The sequence below is a fragment of the Ranitomeya variabilis genome, chromosome 2 (assembly GCF_051348905.1).
Source record: "Ranitomeya variabilis isolate aRanVar5 chromosome 2, aRanVar5.hap1, whole genome shotgun sequence".
Taxonomy (NCBI): Eukaryota; Metazoa; Chordata; class Amphibia; order Anura; family Dendrobatidae; genus Ranitomeya; species Ranitomeya variabilis.
Genome location: NC_135233.1, coordinates 378,412,400 through 378,426,305, shown reverse-complemented (window position 1 = coordinate 378,426,305; position 13,906 = coordinate 378,412,400). Strand labels below are relative to the sequence as shown.

Below are 13,906 nucleotides of genomic sequence, written 5' to 3'. Positions count from 1 at the left end.
GGCAATGAAACGGCGATAAAAATTAGCAAAGCCCAAAAATTTCTGAAGGCTCTTCACGGATGTGGGCTGGATCCAATCGTGAATGGCCTGAACCTTAACCGGATCCATTTCTATAGATGAGGGAGAGAAAATGAAGCCCAAAAAAGAAACCTTCTGTACTCCAAAGAGGCACTTAGACCCCTTCACAAACAAAGCATTATCACGAAGGATCTGAAATACCATCCTGACTTGTTTCACATGAGACTCCCAATCATCGGAAAAAATCAAAATATCATCCAAATATACAATCATGAATTTATCAAGATAACTCCGAAAGATATCATGCATGAAGGATTGAAACACAGATGGAGCATTAGGAAGCCCGAATGGCATCACAAGGTATTCAAAATGGCCTTCGGGCGTATTAAACACAATTTTCCATTCGTCACCCTGCTTAATACGAACAAGATTATATGCCCCTCGAAGGTCAATCTTAGTAAACCAACTAGCCCCCTTAATCCTAGCAAACAAATCAGAAAGTAGAGGCAAAGGGTATTGAAATTTGACCGTGATCTTATTCAAGAGGCGATAATCAATACAGGGTCTCAAGGAGCCATCCTTCTTGGCAACGAAAAAAAACCCTGCTCCCAATGGTGAAGAAGATGGCCGAATATGCCCCTTCTCCAAGGACTCCTTAACATAACTCTGCATGGCGGCATTTTCTGGCACAGACAGGTTAAAAAGTCGGCCCTTAGGGAACTTACAGCCTGGAATCAAGTCAATAGCACAATCACAGTCCCTATGCGGTGGAAGGGAACTGGACTTGGGCTCATCGAATACATCCTGGAAATCTGACAAAAACTCAGGAATTTCAGAAGAGGAGGAAGAGGAAATTGACATCAAAGGAACGTCACCATGAACCCCCTGACAACCCCAACTAGTCACAGACATAGATTTCCAATCTAATACCGGATTATGCACCTGTAACCATGGGAAACCCAGCACAATAGCATCATGCAAATTATGCAACACCAGAAAACGACAATCTTCCTGATGGGCTGGCGCCATGCACATGGTCAGCTGTGTCCAAAACTGAGGTTTATTTTTAGCCAACGGTGTAGCATCAATCCCCCTCAAAGGAATAGGATTCTGCAAAGGCTGCAAGGGAAAGCCACAACGTCTGGCAAATTCTAAGTCCATTAAGTTCAAAGCGGTGCCTGAATCCACAAATGCCATGACAGAAAATGACGATAATGAGCAGATTAGGGTCACAGATAACAGAAATTTAGGTTGTACAGTACTGATGGTAACGGAACTAGCGACTCTCTTCGTACGCTTAGGGCAATCAGAAATAACATGAGCAGAATCGCCGCAGTAAAAGCACAACCCATTCTGACGTCAGGATTTTGTCTAGAGCTGAACGACAAGGATTCAATCACACTGCATAGGCTCAGGACTCCGCTCGGAAGACAACGCCACAGTGTGCACAACTCTGCGCTCGCGCAAGCGCCGATCAATCTGAATGGCCAAAGACATAGAATCACTCAGACCAGCAGGCGTGGGGAACCCCACCATAACATCTTTAACGGATTCAGAAAGACCCTTTCTGAAAATTGCCGCCAAGGCATCCTCATTCCATTTAGTCAGCACAGACCATTTTCTAAATTTCTGGCAATACGATTCTGCCGCTTCTTGACCCTGACACAGGGCCAACAAGGTCTTCTCAGCATGATCCACTGAATTAGGTTCATCATACAATAACCCAAGCGCCTGAAAAAAGGTGTCTACATTAAGCAAAAGTGGATTCCCAGATTCCAGGGAGAATGCCCAATCCTGGGGGTCACCACGCAGCAGAGAGATGACAATTTTAACCTGCTGGATGGGATCACCCGAGGAACGGGGATTCAGAGCAAAAAACAGTTTACAGTTATTTTTAAAGCTCAAAAATTTGGACCTATCCCCAAAAAAACAAATCAGGAGTTGGTATTCTAGGCTCTAAAACCGGAGTCTGAACGATATAATCGGAAATACCCTGTACTCTAGCAGCAAGCTGATCCACACGAGAAGCCAATCCCTGAACATCCATGCCAGCGCCAAACTCCTGAGCCACCCAGAGGTAAAGAGGGAAGAAAAGACACAACAGACTACAGAAAAAAAAATGGCTCAGCACTTTTCTTCCCTTCTTCTGAGATGCGATTAACTCATTGTTGGCCAGTTGTACTGTTATGATCTGGTGGCCTAGGAGCAGCATGAGACGTACTCTGGAGAAGGTGGTACCTGTACTGACCGCAGACCCTGAACTTAACACCGCAACTAGAAGTAGCCGTGGGATGTACCTAACACTCCCTAGACACCCTGTCCCAGCCGGAGGACTAAATACCCCTAGAGATAGAAAAGGGAAAACTATCTTGCCTCAGAGAAAATCCCCAAAGGATAGACAGCCCCCCACAAATATTGACTGTGAGAGGAGAGGGAAATAACATACACAGACTGAAATCAGGATTTAGCAAAGGAGGCCGCTCTAGCTAAATAGAAAGGATAGGACAGAGTACTATGCGGTCAGTATTAAAACACTAGAAAATATCCACCACAGAAAATACAAAATCTCCACATCTAACTAAAGATATGGAGGGTATATCTGCATCTCCAGAGATACCAGCTTGGCTGAACAAATCCTTAAACAGACCAAGCTGGACAAGACAAAACATGGAAATGAACTGAACTATAAGGCCCACAGCATGTGGACTGCAAAAAACAAAGCCAGAACTTATCTTTGTTGAAATGAACAGCAAAGCAGGAGAGACCAGGCTGGGATGTGAATCCTCCAGGAACAATGGACAACTGGCACTGACTAAAGGGTCAAGCAAGACTAAATAGCCCAGTCATAATTTGCAAAAAGTGGACACACCTGATGAATGCTGTGATCCAAAGACAGCAGCGCTACCACTTATAACCACCGGAGGGAGCCCAAGAGCAGAATTCACAACAGCCCCCCCCCCTTTAACACATACCACGATTCATGATGCACAGATACACAGCAGAGAAACAGCACAGCCAAGTAGAGTATAAACACAGCCCACGTAGTATATAACACAGCCCACGTAGCATATAACACAGCCACATAGCATATAACACAGCCACGTAGTATATTGCACAGCCCACGTAGCATATAACAGCCCACGTAGTATATAGCAGCCATGTAGTATGTAACACAGCCACGTAGTATATAGCACAGCCACGTAGCATATAGCAGCCACGTAGCATATTGCACAGCCACGTAGCATATAATACAGCCCACGTAGTATATAGCACAGCCACATAGTATGTAACACAGCCTCATAGTATATAGCACAGCCACGTAGCATATAACACAGCCACGTAGTATATAACACAGCCACGTAGTATATAACACAGCCACGTAGTGTATAGCACAGCCCATGTAGTATATAACATCCCCGTGACGTAGTATATAGCACAGCCCACGTAGTATATAACACAGCCAGCCATGTAGTATAAACAGCAGTCTACAAGTCCCAGCATCGCTTAGATACCATATTGTAGCACAAGGACTAGTCTACAAGTCCCAGACTGTACTGTCTTGCACAGAGCAGAGACCATGATCCACTCCCGCCGCCACCTGTACGGTCGTACCTTGTCCTCGGAATCAGCTCCCAGGCTCAGCAGGCTGCATACCCCCACGATGCTTTGGGACCAGGCAGGAAGGCTCACTGCTTTACTTTCACTGTCACCCCCTTTGTGGACACAGGGTGCACCGTGCACTGACTGCTGCTCCGTCTTTCTGCTTGGCGCTGGACGGTAGACGATCTCTGAGCTCTTAGGATAACGAGCTCTCACCTGGCCGGAAGTGACAACACAGACGATCGCCGGCCCGGAAGTGACTCTTCATATCCATGGTAACGGTGGTATTTCTGCAGCTGTGCAGCGCCAGCGAAACTCAGTCCTAGAGCGCTCTCTGCCACCTGCTGCCAGGGGTGTGCTCCGCCTCCGAGTCCTGGCTGGAAGTTGACTGTAGTGTAAATGTAATACACACACAGCACAGGGATGTAGTCCGGCTGCGGGGGCCCCCCAGGAGCGCATCAGTGTGTGTCATAAATGGGCCTCCCCTCCTCGCCAGGGCCCCGGCACTTGCCCGGGTACGCCGGGTGCTGACGCCGGCCCTGAGCACAGCCTATGGGAGAGGTGCCTATGGCAGGTTCCCAAACCATATGCTTATAGATAATTAAACCTTGGCACACTCAGATAGATGCCGTGAAAGTGGTTTAGTGAGATACATATAGTAGTCACAACAAACGTTTCGGTCCTTTAGAGACCTTCATCAGTGTGCTATTATAATTGAAAACCAGGTATAGGATTTATGATTCATATAGGGATATGCTGTAATCAGATTGCAGGTAAACCAGTGGTACTGGTAAATAGAGGCCGTTCTGCCTGGCCTATCGATATGAAATATACCAGGACGCGGACACGCCCTAGACTTGCGGTGGAAACCGCGTCCTGGTATATTTCGTATCGATAGGCCACGCAGAACGGCCACTATTTACCAGTACCACTGGTTTACCTGCAATCTGTTTACAGCATATCCCTATATGAATCATAAATCCTATACCTGGTTTTCAATCATAATAGCACACTGATGAAGGTCTCTAATGGACCGAAACGTTTGTTGTTGTGACTACTGTATGTATCTCACTACACATTAAACCACTTTCACCGCATCTATCTGAGTGTGCCAAGGTTTAATTATCTCTAAATGAGGTTTAGACACACTGGGGCTTAGAAGGGAGGGGGGCTGTTTTGTGAATTCCGTTCTCGGACTCCCTCCTGTGGTCATGAATGGTACTTTGGTTACTTCTGCTCTTGGGCTCCCTCTGGTGGCTTCGAGCGGAACTGCTGGTCACTAGGTTGACTTTATCAGCTGCTCTCGTTATGTTGCTATGCTGCTTCCCTATTTAACTCCACTCAGATCGTTACCTGATGCCAGCTGTCAATGTATCAGAATTGGTTCAGATCTCTGTTGGACTTCTCTGAGGACCTGTCTACTCCAGCAGAAGCTAAGTCCCTGCTGGTTCATTTGTTGTTACTGCTGCCTGAATATATTTCTTAGCTCTGCTAAATTCTTGTCCAGCTTGCTATCATGATGTTTCCTTGCTAGCTGGATGCTCTGGGGTGCAGTGTTGCACCTCCACACCGTGAGTCGGTGCGGGGTCTTTTTGCATACTCTGCGTGGTTTTGTAGTTTTTTTATGCTGACCGCATAGTATTCTTTTCTATCCTCTGACTATTTAGTAAGTCTGGCCTCCTATGCTAAAACCTGTTTCATTCCTGTGTTTGTGACTTTCCTCTTAACTCACAGTCAATATATGTGGGGGGCTGCCTTTACCTTTGGGGAAATTTCTCTGAGGCAAGGTTAGGCTTATATTTCTATCTTTAGGGGTAGTTAGCTCTTAGGCTGTGAAGAGGCGTCTAGGGAGAGTTAGGTACGCTCCACGGCTATTTCTAGTGTGTGCGATAGGAGTAGAGTTTGCGGTCAGCAGAGTTCCCACTTCCCCAGAGCTAGTTCCGTTTTTTGAGTTTACTCATCATGTCATTCCAGGTGCTCCTAACCACCAGGTCCATAACAGGGCTGTAATAATTATAGGGGATAATTCAGGAGACTATTTGCCTGGAACAAGACAACAGGACACAGTTTTATAAGTGGTAAAGTTTCTATTATCACACGGTGATTCAAGCAGGTGCAGAGAGAAACTCAAGTCCACAACACTTGGTGCAAATAATAAACGCAGCTTAGCAGTCAATAGGAAACTTCAGAGGTAGATGCAAACAAACAGAAAGTCTATGAAGCACAGTTATTCTTGAGGAAACTTGACACGAATAGATCCTTGACTTAGTCCAGACACAGATAGATATGCTATTAGGCAGTTCAAATCATATCTTAGCTCAACCAGGGAGGCCTGGTTAAAAGTCTCAGGTTTTGCAGAGCAGAAACAGCTTACATGTCCAGCAAATGCAGATGGAAGTAACATGAGCAGCAGATGAAGGAGGATTACTGAACTCTGGTGTATGCAGCAGGAACTCAGAGCAGAGTGGCAGGATCTCCAACACAGGTTGGATCTCCAACACAGGTTCACAGGAGCAGGTGCAGGTGCAAGGCCAGGGAGTAATCAGGAGCTGGATGCAAAGCAGAATAATCTAGCACAGACTGAAGGCTGGGGTGGAGTTTTATAGCAGGAAGACAAGTGCACATGAGACCAAAGACGCCATGTTGGAAAAGGGCAGTAATGTACAAAAGGTAAAAAATGTTCAGAGTCCTGACAGGAGCATTTGGATTTTGGAGCGCAGAATTTGCTGAATTTCTTTTGGGTGGCGAGGAGCCATTTTGCTTTTCCAGAGCCTTTGTGCTACCAGTAACGTGAAAGCCCACTATATTTCCGTTAACAGATGACGGACCTGAGTGGGACTTGTATTTTTGTGGATTTACTTGAAGCTTTTGTTAGGAACATTTTACATACAGTAACATTTACGACCATATTTATCCGGCGCTCTACGCTGAGCACTAACATTGGTGTTTCCATCTAAATTTCCTGGACTTCGTCTGGCCCCTGTTCGATGATGTCCGCACTTTTATACTCGCTTAGAAAGACGGACACCGCCAGATCACAGGTCAGACGGCGTCCACAGTGCCTCCATCTGCCTCTTTATAGGGAATCTTCCACCAGAGGTTCCGTCTGAATTAAGTATTTCAGAGATTTACACGGAAACCCATGTGTAAGAGCTCAACGCAGAGCGCAGGATAAATGTGTGCCGAGCCTTACTCCAATCTTTGGGAGGCAGAATGAAAAAAATCAACAGTAGGTGAAGAATTGGTTTTGTTTATTTTTACACCGTTCCTCATATAAGTGATTAGGTGACTTTATTCTTCGGGTCGGTGCGATTACAGCGATACCAGATTTATATCGGGTTTTTATGTTTGGCTGCTGTCACACACTAAAAGATGCTTTTTATTGCAAAAAATAGTTTTAGAATCCCCATATTTAGACAGCTATAACTTTTCTATATTTTGATTGACAAAGTCATGTGTGGGCTTGTTTTTTACGGGGCGAGTTGGTGTTTTTATTAGTACTATTTTTGGGCACATGACAGTTTTTGATCGCTTTCTATTCTGATTTTTGGAAGTTAAAATGAACAAAAAACAGCAATTCAGGAATTGTTTTTTGTTCTGTTTGTCGTTCCACGTGTGGTAAAATTGATAAGGCAGTTTAATTCTTCGGGTCAGTACAATTACAGCAACATCTCATTTATGTAGTTTTTTAATGTTTTGCTGCACAATAAAAACGTTTTATAGAAAAAATAATTATTTGTGAGAGCTGTAACTTTTTTATTTTTCTGCTGATGGAGCTGTGTGACGACTTTTTTTTGCGGGACAAAATGATGTTTTCAGCGTTCATATTTTTATTTACATTCGTCTTTTTAATCGCGTTTTATTGCACTTTTTGTTCGGCGGTATGATGGTAAAGCATTGCTTTTTGCCTCTTTTTTTGGGACAGTTTTAGGGTATGTGCACAGGATCAGTAAACACTGGGTTGGACTCATGGTCCAGACCTCAGATGTTCAAGAAATTCCATGTCCACTATGCGTGCGCCGACGCCTGCGGATCATGTGTGTAATATGTCCTCTGTTAGGATCTCACTCTACTTGGCAATTCAAGCTGTCATCACGTGATCGCTCACATGTCATCTGACGATCGACAGCCTCTTGCTTCTCTCAATTAAAAATTAGGACAATGGCAGAAGGAGATGCCAGTTGTCACGACACCACAAGTCTGCAAATCGCATGTGAGCGATCACGTGACGATCGCTCGAATTGGCAAGTAAAGCAAAATCCTAACTGAGCACATATTACACACCTTTAGGATCCGGCATGTCAATGTGCAGAATTACACTAGGACACTAATATATTGCACACATACACATTACATCCTATACATGCCACATTATAAACAAAAGGCATAACGATCACTTTTGCAAAGGTTGAGATCGGACCTGTGCTGGAGGGGGCCAGCGCCCATTACAGCTGGATGAGCTTCCGGAACTGTGTGGGGTAGGAGCAGCATATGAGGTGGAGATGCTGTGTCCCTGCAGTGCCCCTCTCTTGTGCCTGGCGGTCGGCTCCCTGTGCGACCGCACCACTCACACATAGATGAAACCAGCCATATATGCAAACACATATATCCACACATGTACGTGCATACAGTGGGGGAAATAAGTATTTGATCCCTTGCTGATTTTGTAAGTTTGTCCACTGACAAACACATGAACAGTCTATAATTTTAAGGTTAATTTTAACATTGAGAGATAGAATATCAAATATAAAATCCAGAATATCACATTGTATAAATTATATAAATGTATTTTCATTTTGCAGTGAGAAATAAGTATTTGATCCCTCTGGCAAACAAGACTTACCATAATACTTGGTGGCAAAACCCTTGTTGGCAAGCACAGCAGTCAGATGTTTTTTTGTAGCTGATGATGAGCTTTGCGCACATATCAGGAGGAATTTTGGTCCACTCCTCTTTGCAAATCATCTCTAAATCATTAAGATTTTGAGGCTGTCACTTGGCAACTCGGAGCTTCAACTCCCTCCATAAGTTTAATGTGGGATTAAGGTCCGGAGACTGGCTAGGCCACTCCATGACCTTAATGTCCTTCTTTTTGAGCCACTCCTTTGTTGCCTTGGCTGTATGTTTTGAGTCATTGTCTTGCTGGAAGACCCAGCCACGACCCATTTTTAATGTCCTGGCTGAGAGAAGGAGGTTGTCACTCAGGATTTTACGGTACATGGCTCCATTCATTCTCCCATTGATACGGCGAAGTAGTCCTGTGCCCTTAGCAGAGAAACACCTCCAAACATAATGTTTCCACCTCCATGCTTGACAGTGGGGATGGTGTTCTTTGGGTCATGGTCAGCATTTCTCTTCCACCAAACATGGCGAGTTGAGTTAATGAAAAATACCTCAATTTTTGTCTCATCTGACCACAGCACCTTCTCCCAGTCACTCACAGAATCATCCAGGTGTTCATTGGCAAACTTCAGATGGCCCTGCACATGTGCCTTCTTGAGCAGGAGGACCTTGCGGGCACTGCAGGAGGTTAAACCTTTACGGCGTAATGTGTTACCAATGGTTTTCTTGGTGACTGTGGTCCCAGCTGCCTTGAGATCATTAACAAATTCCCCCGTGTAGTCTTAGGCTGATCTCTCACCTTCCTCATGGTCAAGGATACCCCACGAGGTGAGATTTTGCATGGTGCCCCAGATCGATGTCGATTGACAGTCATTTTGTATTTCTTCCATTTTCTTACTATTGCACCAACAGTTGTCTCCTTCTCACCCAGCATCATACTTATGGTTTTGTAGAACATTCCAGCTTTGTGCAGGTCTATGACCTTGTCCCTGACATCCTTATAAAGCTCTTTGGTCTTGCCCATGTTGTAGAGGTTAGAGTCTCACTGATTAACTGAGTCTGTGGACAGGAGTCTTTTATAAAGGTGAACATGTAAGACAGCTGTCATTAATGCAGGTAACGAGTTGATCAGGAACGTCTAACTGGTCTGTAGGAGCCAGAACTCTTAATAGTTGGTAGGGGATCAAATACTTATTTTTCACTGCAAAATGGAAATAAATTTATATCATTTATACAATGTGATTTTCTAGATTATATTTCTGATATTATGTCTTTCAATGTTAAAATTAACCTACCCTTAAAATTATAGGCCGTTCATGTCTGTCAGTGGGCAAATGTATAAAATCAGCAAGGGATCAAATACTTATTTCCCCCACTGTATATACACACACACACATCTATATATAATCTCTGCGTCTCGTCCTGTTATTATGTCACATCCTCACAATCAGACAGGTACGAGGCTCGGACTCCTGCGCTTTCCTAGATTTTGCAGCCTCAGATTTCTGCGGTGGATCCTCTGGTTTCTCCTGACATTACATTGATTTACCAACATGGACGACCAACGCGGCCCCAGGACCAGGGTCCTGCCAGTATTCTTGCCCATCTCCAGTACATTGTATTCGTCATTCATGATCCTACTGAATTGTCTCTTGTCTGCAGATCATCATGAGGAGCCCGCAGAGCCATCGACACCGCATGAAGGTGATGCAGCCAGAAAAGTGTCCTGCAGCTGCTCCGCCATCCCCCCAAAGTGGACCTTCATCTCCACCTGTCCCCCAGCGTAAGAGGCCTGCAGCTGCCGATGCACAGAGTGGACCTTCATCTCATCGTACCCCCAGAGTAAGACAAATTTACATCTTTAGTAAATCCTCATGTCTGTGCAGGCAGATACACACATTTGTGCAGCAGACGGCGGCCACTAGGGGTCGCACTTTGTATGCTGATGTGTACAGGATGAGTGAGCTCTTGTGTGATTTGGTCACTGCAGGAAGCTTCATTGTAAGCTGTGACGTTTCCTCACCAGGCAGACCAGTCACCAGCCACAGGCAGGGCACGAAGCAGAGATACCGGCCTGGAAAGCAATTGCTAATGGAAATGAGACAGTATCAGAAGTCTGTGGGACATATTCTCCAGAAACAACCATTTGCCAGACTGGTGAGTGGTTTGGTCTCGGCGGCTCCTCTAGATCTTCTGGTTTTAGTGATCAGTGGGACAAGTCTTGTGTCCTTTTTTTCTTGCAGGTGAGACAGGTCTGCCGCAGCCCTGGGAACAGACAGCAATAATGGCGCTACATGATGTCAGAGTCCAATCCTACTGCACGGAAATGATAATGGGGGGCTGAGTATGGACCCCTCTATGTTATACATAGCACTATGGACGGGGCTGTTATGTATCGCTGGAGTCCCAGAGGCCAGACCTGCACATTCCCCTTAACCTGTGTACTACAAATAGGTTAATATCTTTATTAATAGCATTAACATATAAAATTAACTAAAAAGACAGGGTGTAAGCCTCCAAGAATTGAAAGGGGTAATCCTATAGCAGAAGAATTAGGTTTACATAAGAGGCACATGAATCCAAATTAGCCATAAAAAAATGTAGGACAGGCTGTCAAAAAAGATAATAATAAAGATTGTCTGCTACAGGAGTGATCCCCTCGCCCGACGAGCGTTGTTTCGCTGTGTAGCTTCTTCCGAGGCGCTTGTCGGGCGAGGGGATCCCTCCTGTAGAAGACAATCTTGCACATTACTATTGCGGCACCATCCAGGGTCACGTCTAATATAAGGTAAATTACACTGCTACTAAGCATTTTAGATTTATATACCTCCATAGACGTATATACCCTTATACTATCTTACATCATCCTTTCCTTGGATGGACCTCCCTTTTAGCACACTGATTTTACTCGTGTCACTAATATTGGTTAACATACCATTTGGCCAACACATACTTTATATGTTCTGAACAGCATTCAATATTGCTTTTGCAAACCTTGGTGGGCTGAACCTGCCAAACTTGCAGTCCCCACTAAGTGGCCTACCACCATTAATATTATTATCTTTTTGGCAGCCTGTTCTACATTTTTTATGGCTAATTTTGATTCATGTGCCTCTTATGTAAACCTAATTCTTCTGCTATAGGATTACCCCCTTTAATTCTTGGAGGCTTACACCCTGTCTTTTTAATTAATTGTACTGTATATGTTAATGCTATTAATAAAGATATTAATTTTATTTTACCTCCTTTTGAACTCCCTTCACTTCCTTTTTGCATGGTAACCACCAATGTGAAATATGTGGAACAAAGTATTGAAGTGACTAATTGTCTGTATATAATTAAGGACTATGAAAATAATTACAAATAGGTTGTTGTCTCTGGAGGAAATATTTATCCCCGTCCTGACATAGTACGTCCTGTGTCCGGGGCGGTGTGTGGAGCCGGATTATTAGCTGAGCGCGCTCCACACGTCACAGACTGAGAGCAGTATTTAATGAGGACCAGTCACTTTTTAAATAAAAATAAGTTACATATCTCATAAAAATCCTGAAACTCCCCTGATTCCGAATAACTTTTCAATTTTGAGTGGATTCTCTATATTACAGCCAATCACGCCTCAGCAATAGTCACAGATGCGTCTGAGCTGTGATTGGTGGAGTCAGGGGTCGCACTGTCACCCCTCCCTCCCAGACTCCCACTTGGCTACAAGCAGAGATTTCACATGCTGCACTCCCCAAAAAAAAAAGAATATTTTTGGAATGGAGCGACGCAATGAAAAAAATAGAAAAGAGCAGCACAATCAGGGGAACTCAGGGATTTTTACAAAAAAAATTTTGGAGCAAGTGCCAGGTCCTCTTTACGGCTTGCAGTCGAGGGTCAGAGTGCAGAGTGCCCTCCTACAGTACAATATTGTGGTATTGCAGGATAAAGGACAAATGGTTTCAGGTTCATTCATCTAAGCGGAATAAAAAATAACTTGTTTCACCACCGTCCTTTCGCAATTTAAAAAATAAGAAAAAAAAACAAATGTATTTGGTATCTCCGTCTCTGTGATTCTGGTACACACAGACAGGAGAGCAGGAGCCGCTGCCGTCTGTGTGAGCTGTGTATGGGAGACGTCATTGCACTCAGAGACAATGGAAAATTACAGATCGCTGCTGCCGAGGGGAAAACTGGTGAAAATGCAGGAAGTCGTTTAATGGCCAGAAATCGTGTTATTGAGACTCACATCTACGGCAGGTTCGGTAATGCTCCATACATGTCTTTCTCTATCCGCAGGCGGCTGGGGCCTTTCTAGAGCTGCTCGTCAGGGTCACCTTCTCCCGCAGACTCCGCACAGGAGGATCACTCTCCGCGCAGAGGACGTACAGCTCACACGGAGAATCTGCGGCTTTCAGGATATTACAGAATAACATCAGATCACAATCATCGGATCCAGAGTTCGTCTACTTCCGAATGAAACGTTCCTGTTAATAAAAAGTTATTTACAGTTTTCATAAACATCCCAACATTGTCGGTGACTGGCTTTAGTGCCCCCTCCTGACATTAGGTCAGCGCTGGGACGTTTCCATTTATTATTGGGGTAAATGTTAGAAAATGTGATTAAAGCCAAGTGTGGAGCTGAGGAATATTAATGGTGGTGGTGTAAAGCCCCCATACACATTAGACGGGTGGTCCCATACTGACGACAGTCTGATAATAGAGGACAACGCTCCGCCGACAGCTGTCTAATGTGTACGGGGGTCAGTGTGCACATGGCGGCTCTGCAGGACACGGACCCCGACACCCGGGCGGTGCGCTCACAGCCGTTGTCTTCCGTCTCATGTTGATGCTTTGTTGCATTTTCTCCAGAGTTCTGTTCTGGACATTTCTAATAAAACAGAAGCTTTTCAGTGTTTTCCATCTTTATTTATTGCAGTAGTGATCTCGCTGTTGCTCTTCTGTCTCTTAGGACTCAGCTGTGGTCAGTGACTCCAGCTCAGCTGCAGCGTCCATAGGAGCAGGAGGTGGTCTGACACCCATCTACGGTCATATCCCTTATGCTTTGCACTGCATCTCTGCTTATTGATGTCAGTACGTGCAGAGCTGATTTCTGTTGCAGTAGCGACTGTGCAATTATACAATACAGCAAATTAAACGTCCCAGAAGTAGATCGTGACCCCATAGTAGTGTACGGGACCCTTCCCCCGATGTGTCCTGATCTATCTCCGGCGGCCTCTCCGCAGATCGCTAACAATAGTCGCACCACCCGCTCCCCCGGACCCATCTACATCATCAATCTGGCTGCGGACACGATGTAAAAAGTCCATAATCTGCGGTGAGGCTACTACATCTCCTTATCAGGGCATGCTGGGGGTTGTAGTTCCGCAGTAGATTCTGTGTTATAGCGCCAGAGTCTCCAGATCGGTGCAGATGTGTCACTACATGGAGCCGCAGAGAGGAGGGG

At 44.9% G+C, this 13,906-nt stretch overlaps 1 long non-coding RNA gene across 1 annotated transcript in view; it reads left to right on the top strand.

The window, feature by feature from the left end:
* Window positions 1-13,350, top strand: part of LOC143809475 (uncharacterized) — a 32,947-nt gene extending 19,597 nt beyond the window's left edge. The window contains exons 2-5 of the long non-coding RNA XR_013222288.1: window positions 10,123-10,302; window positions 10,487-10,617; window positions 10,704-10,804; window positions 12,739-13,350. This is a non-coding gene — a long non-coding RNA (uncharacterized LOC143809475). The remainder of the gene's footprint in view (window positions 1-10,122; window positions 10,303-10,486; window positions 10,618-10,703; window positions 10,805-12,738) is intronic.
* The last annotated feature ends 556 nt before the right edge of the window (window positions 13,351-13,906 follow it).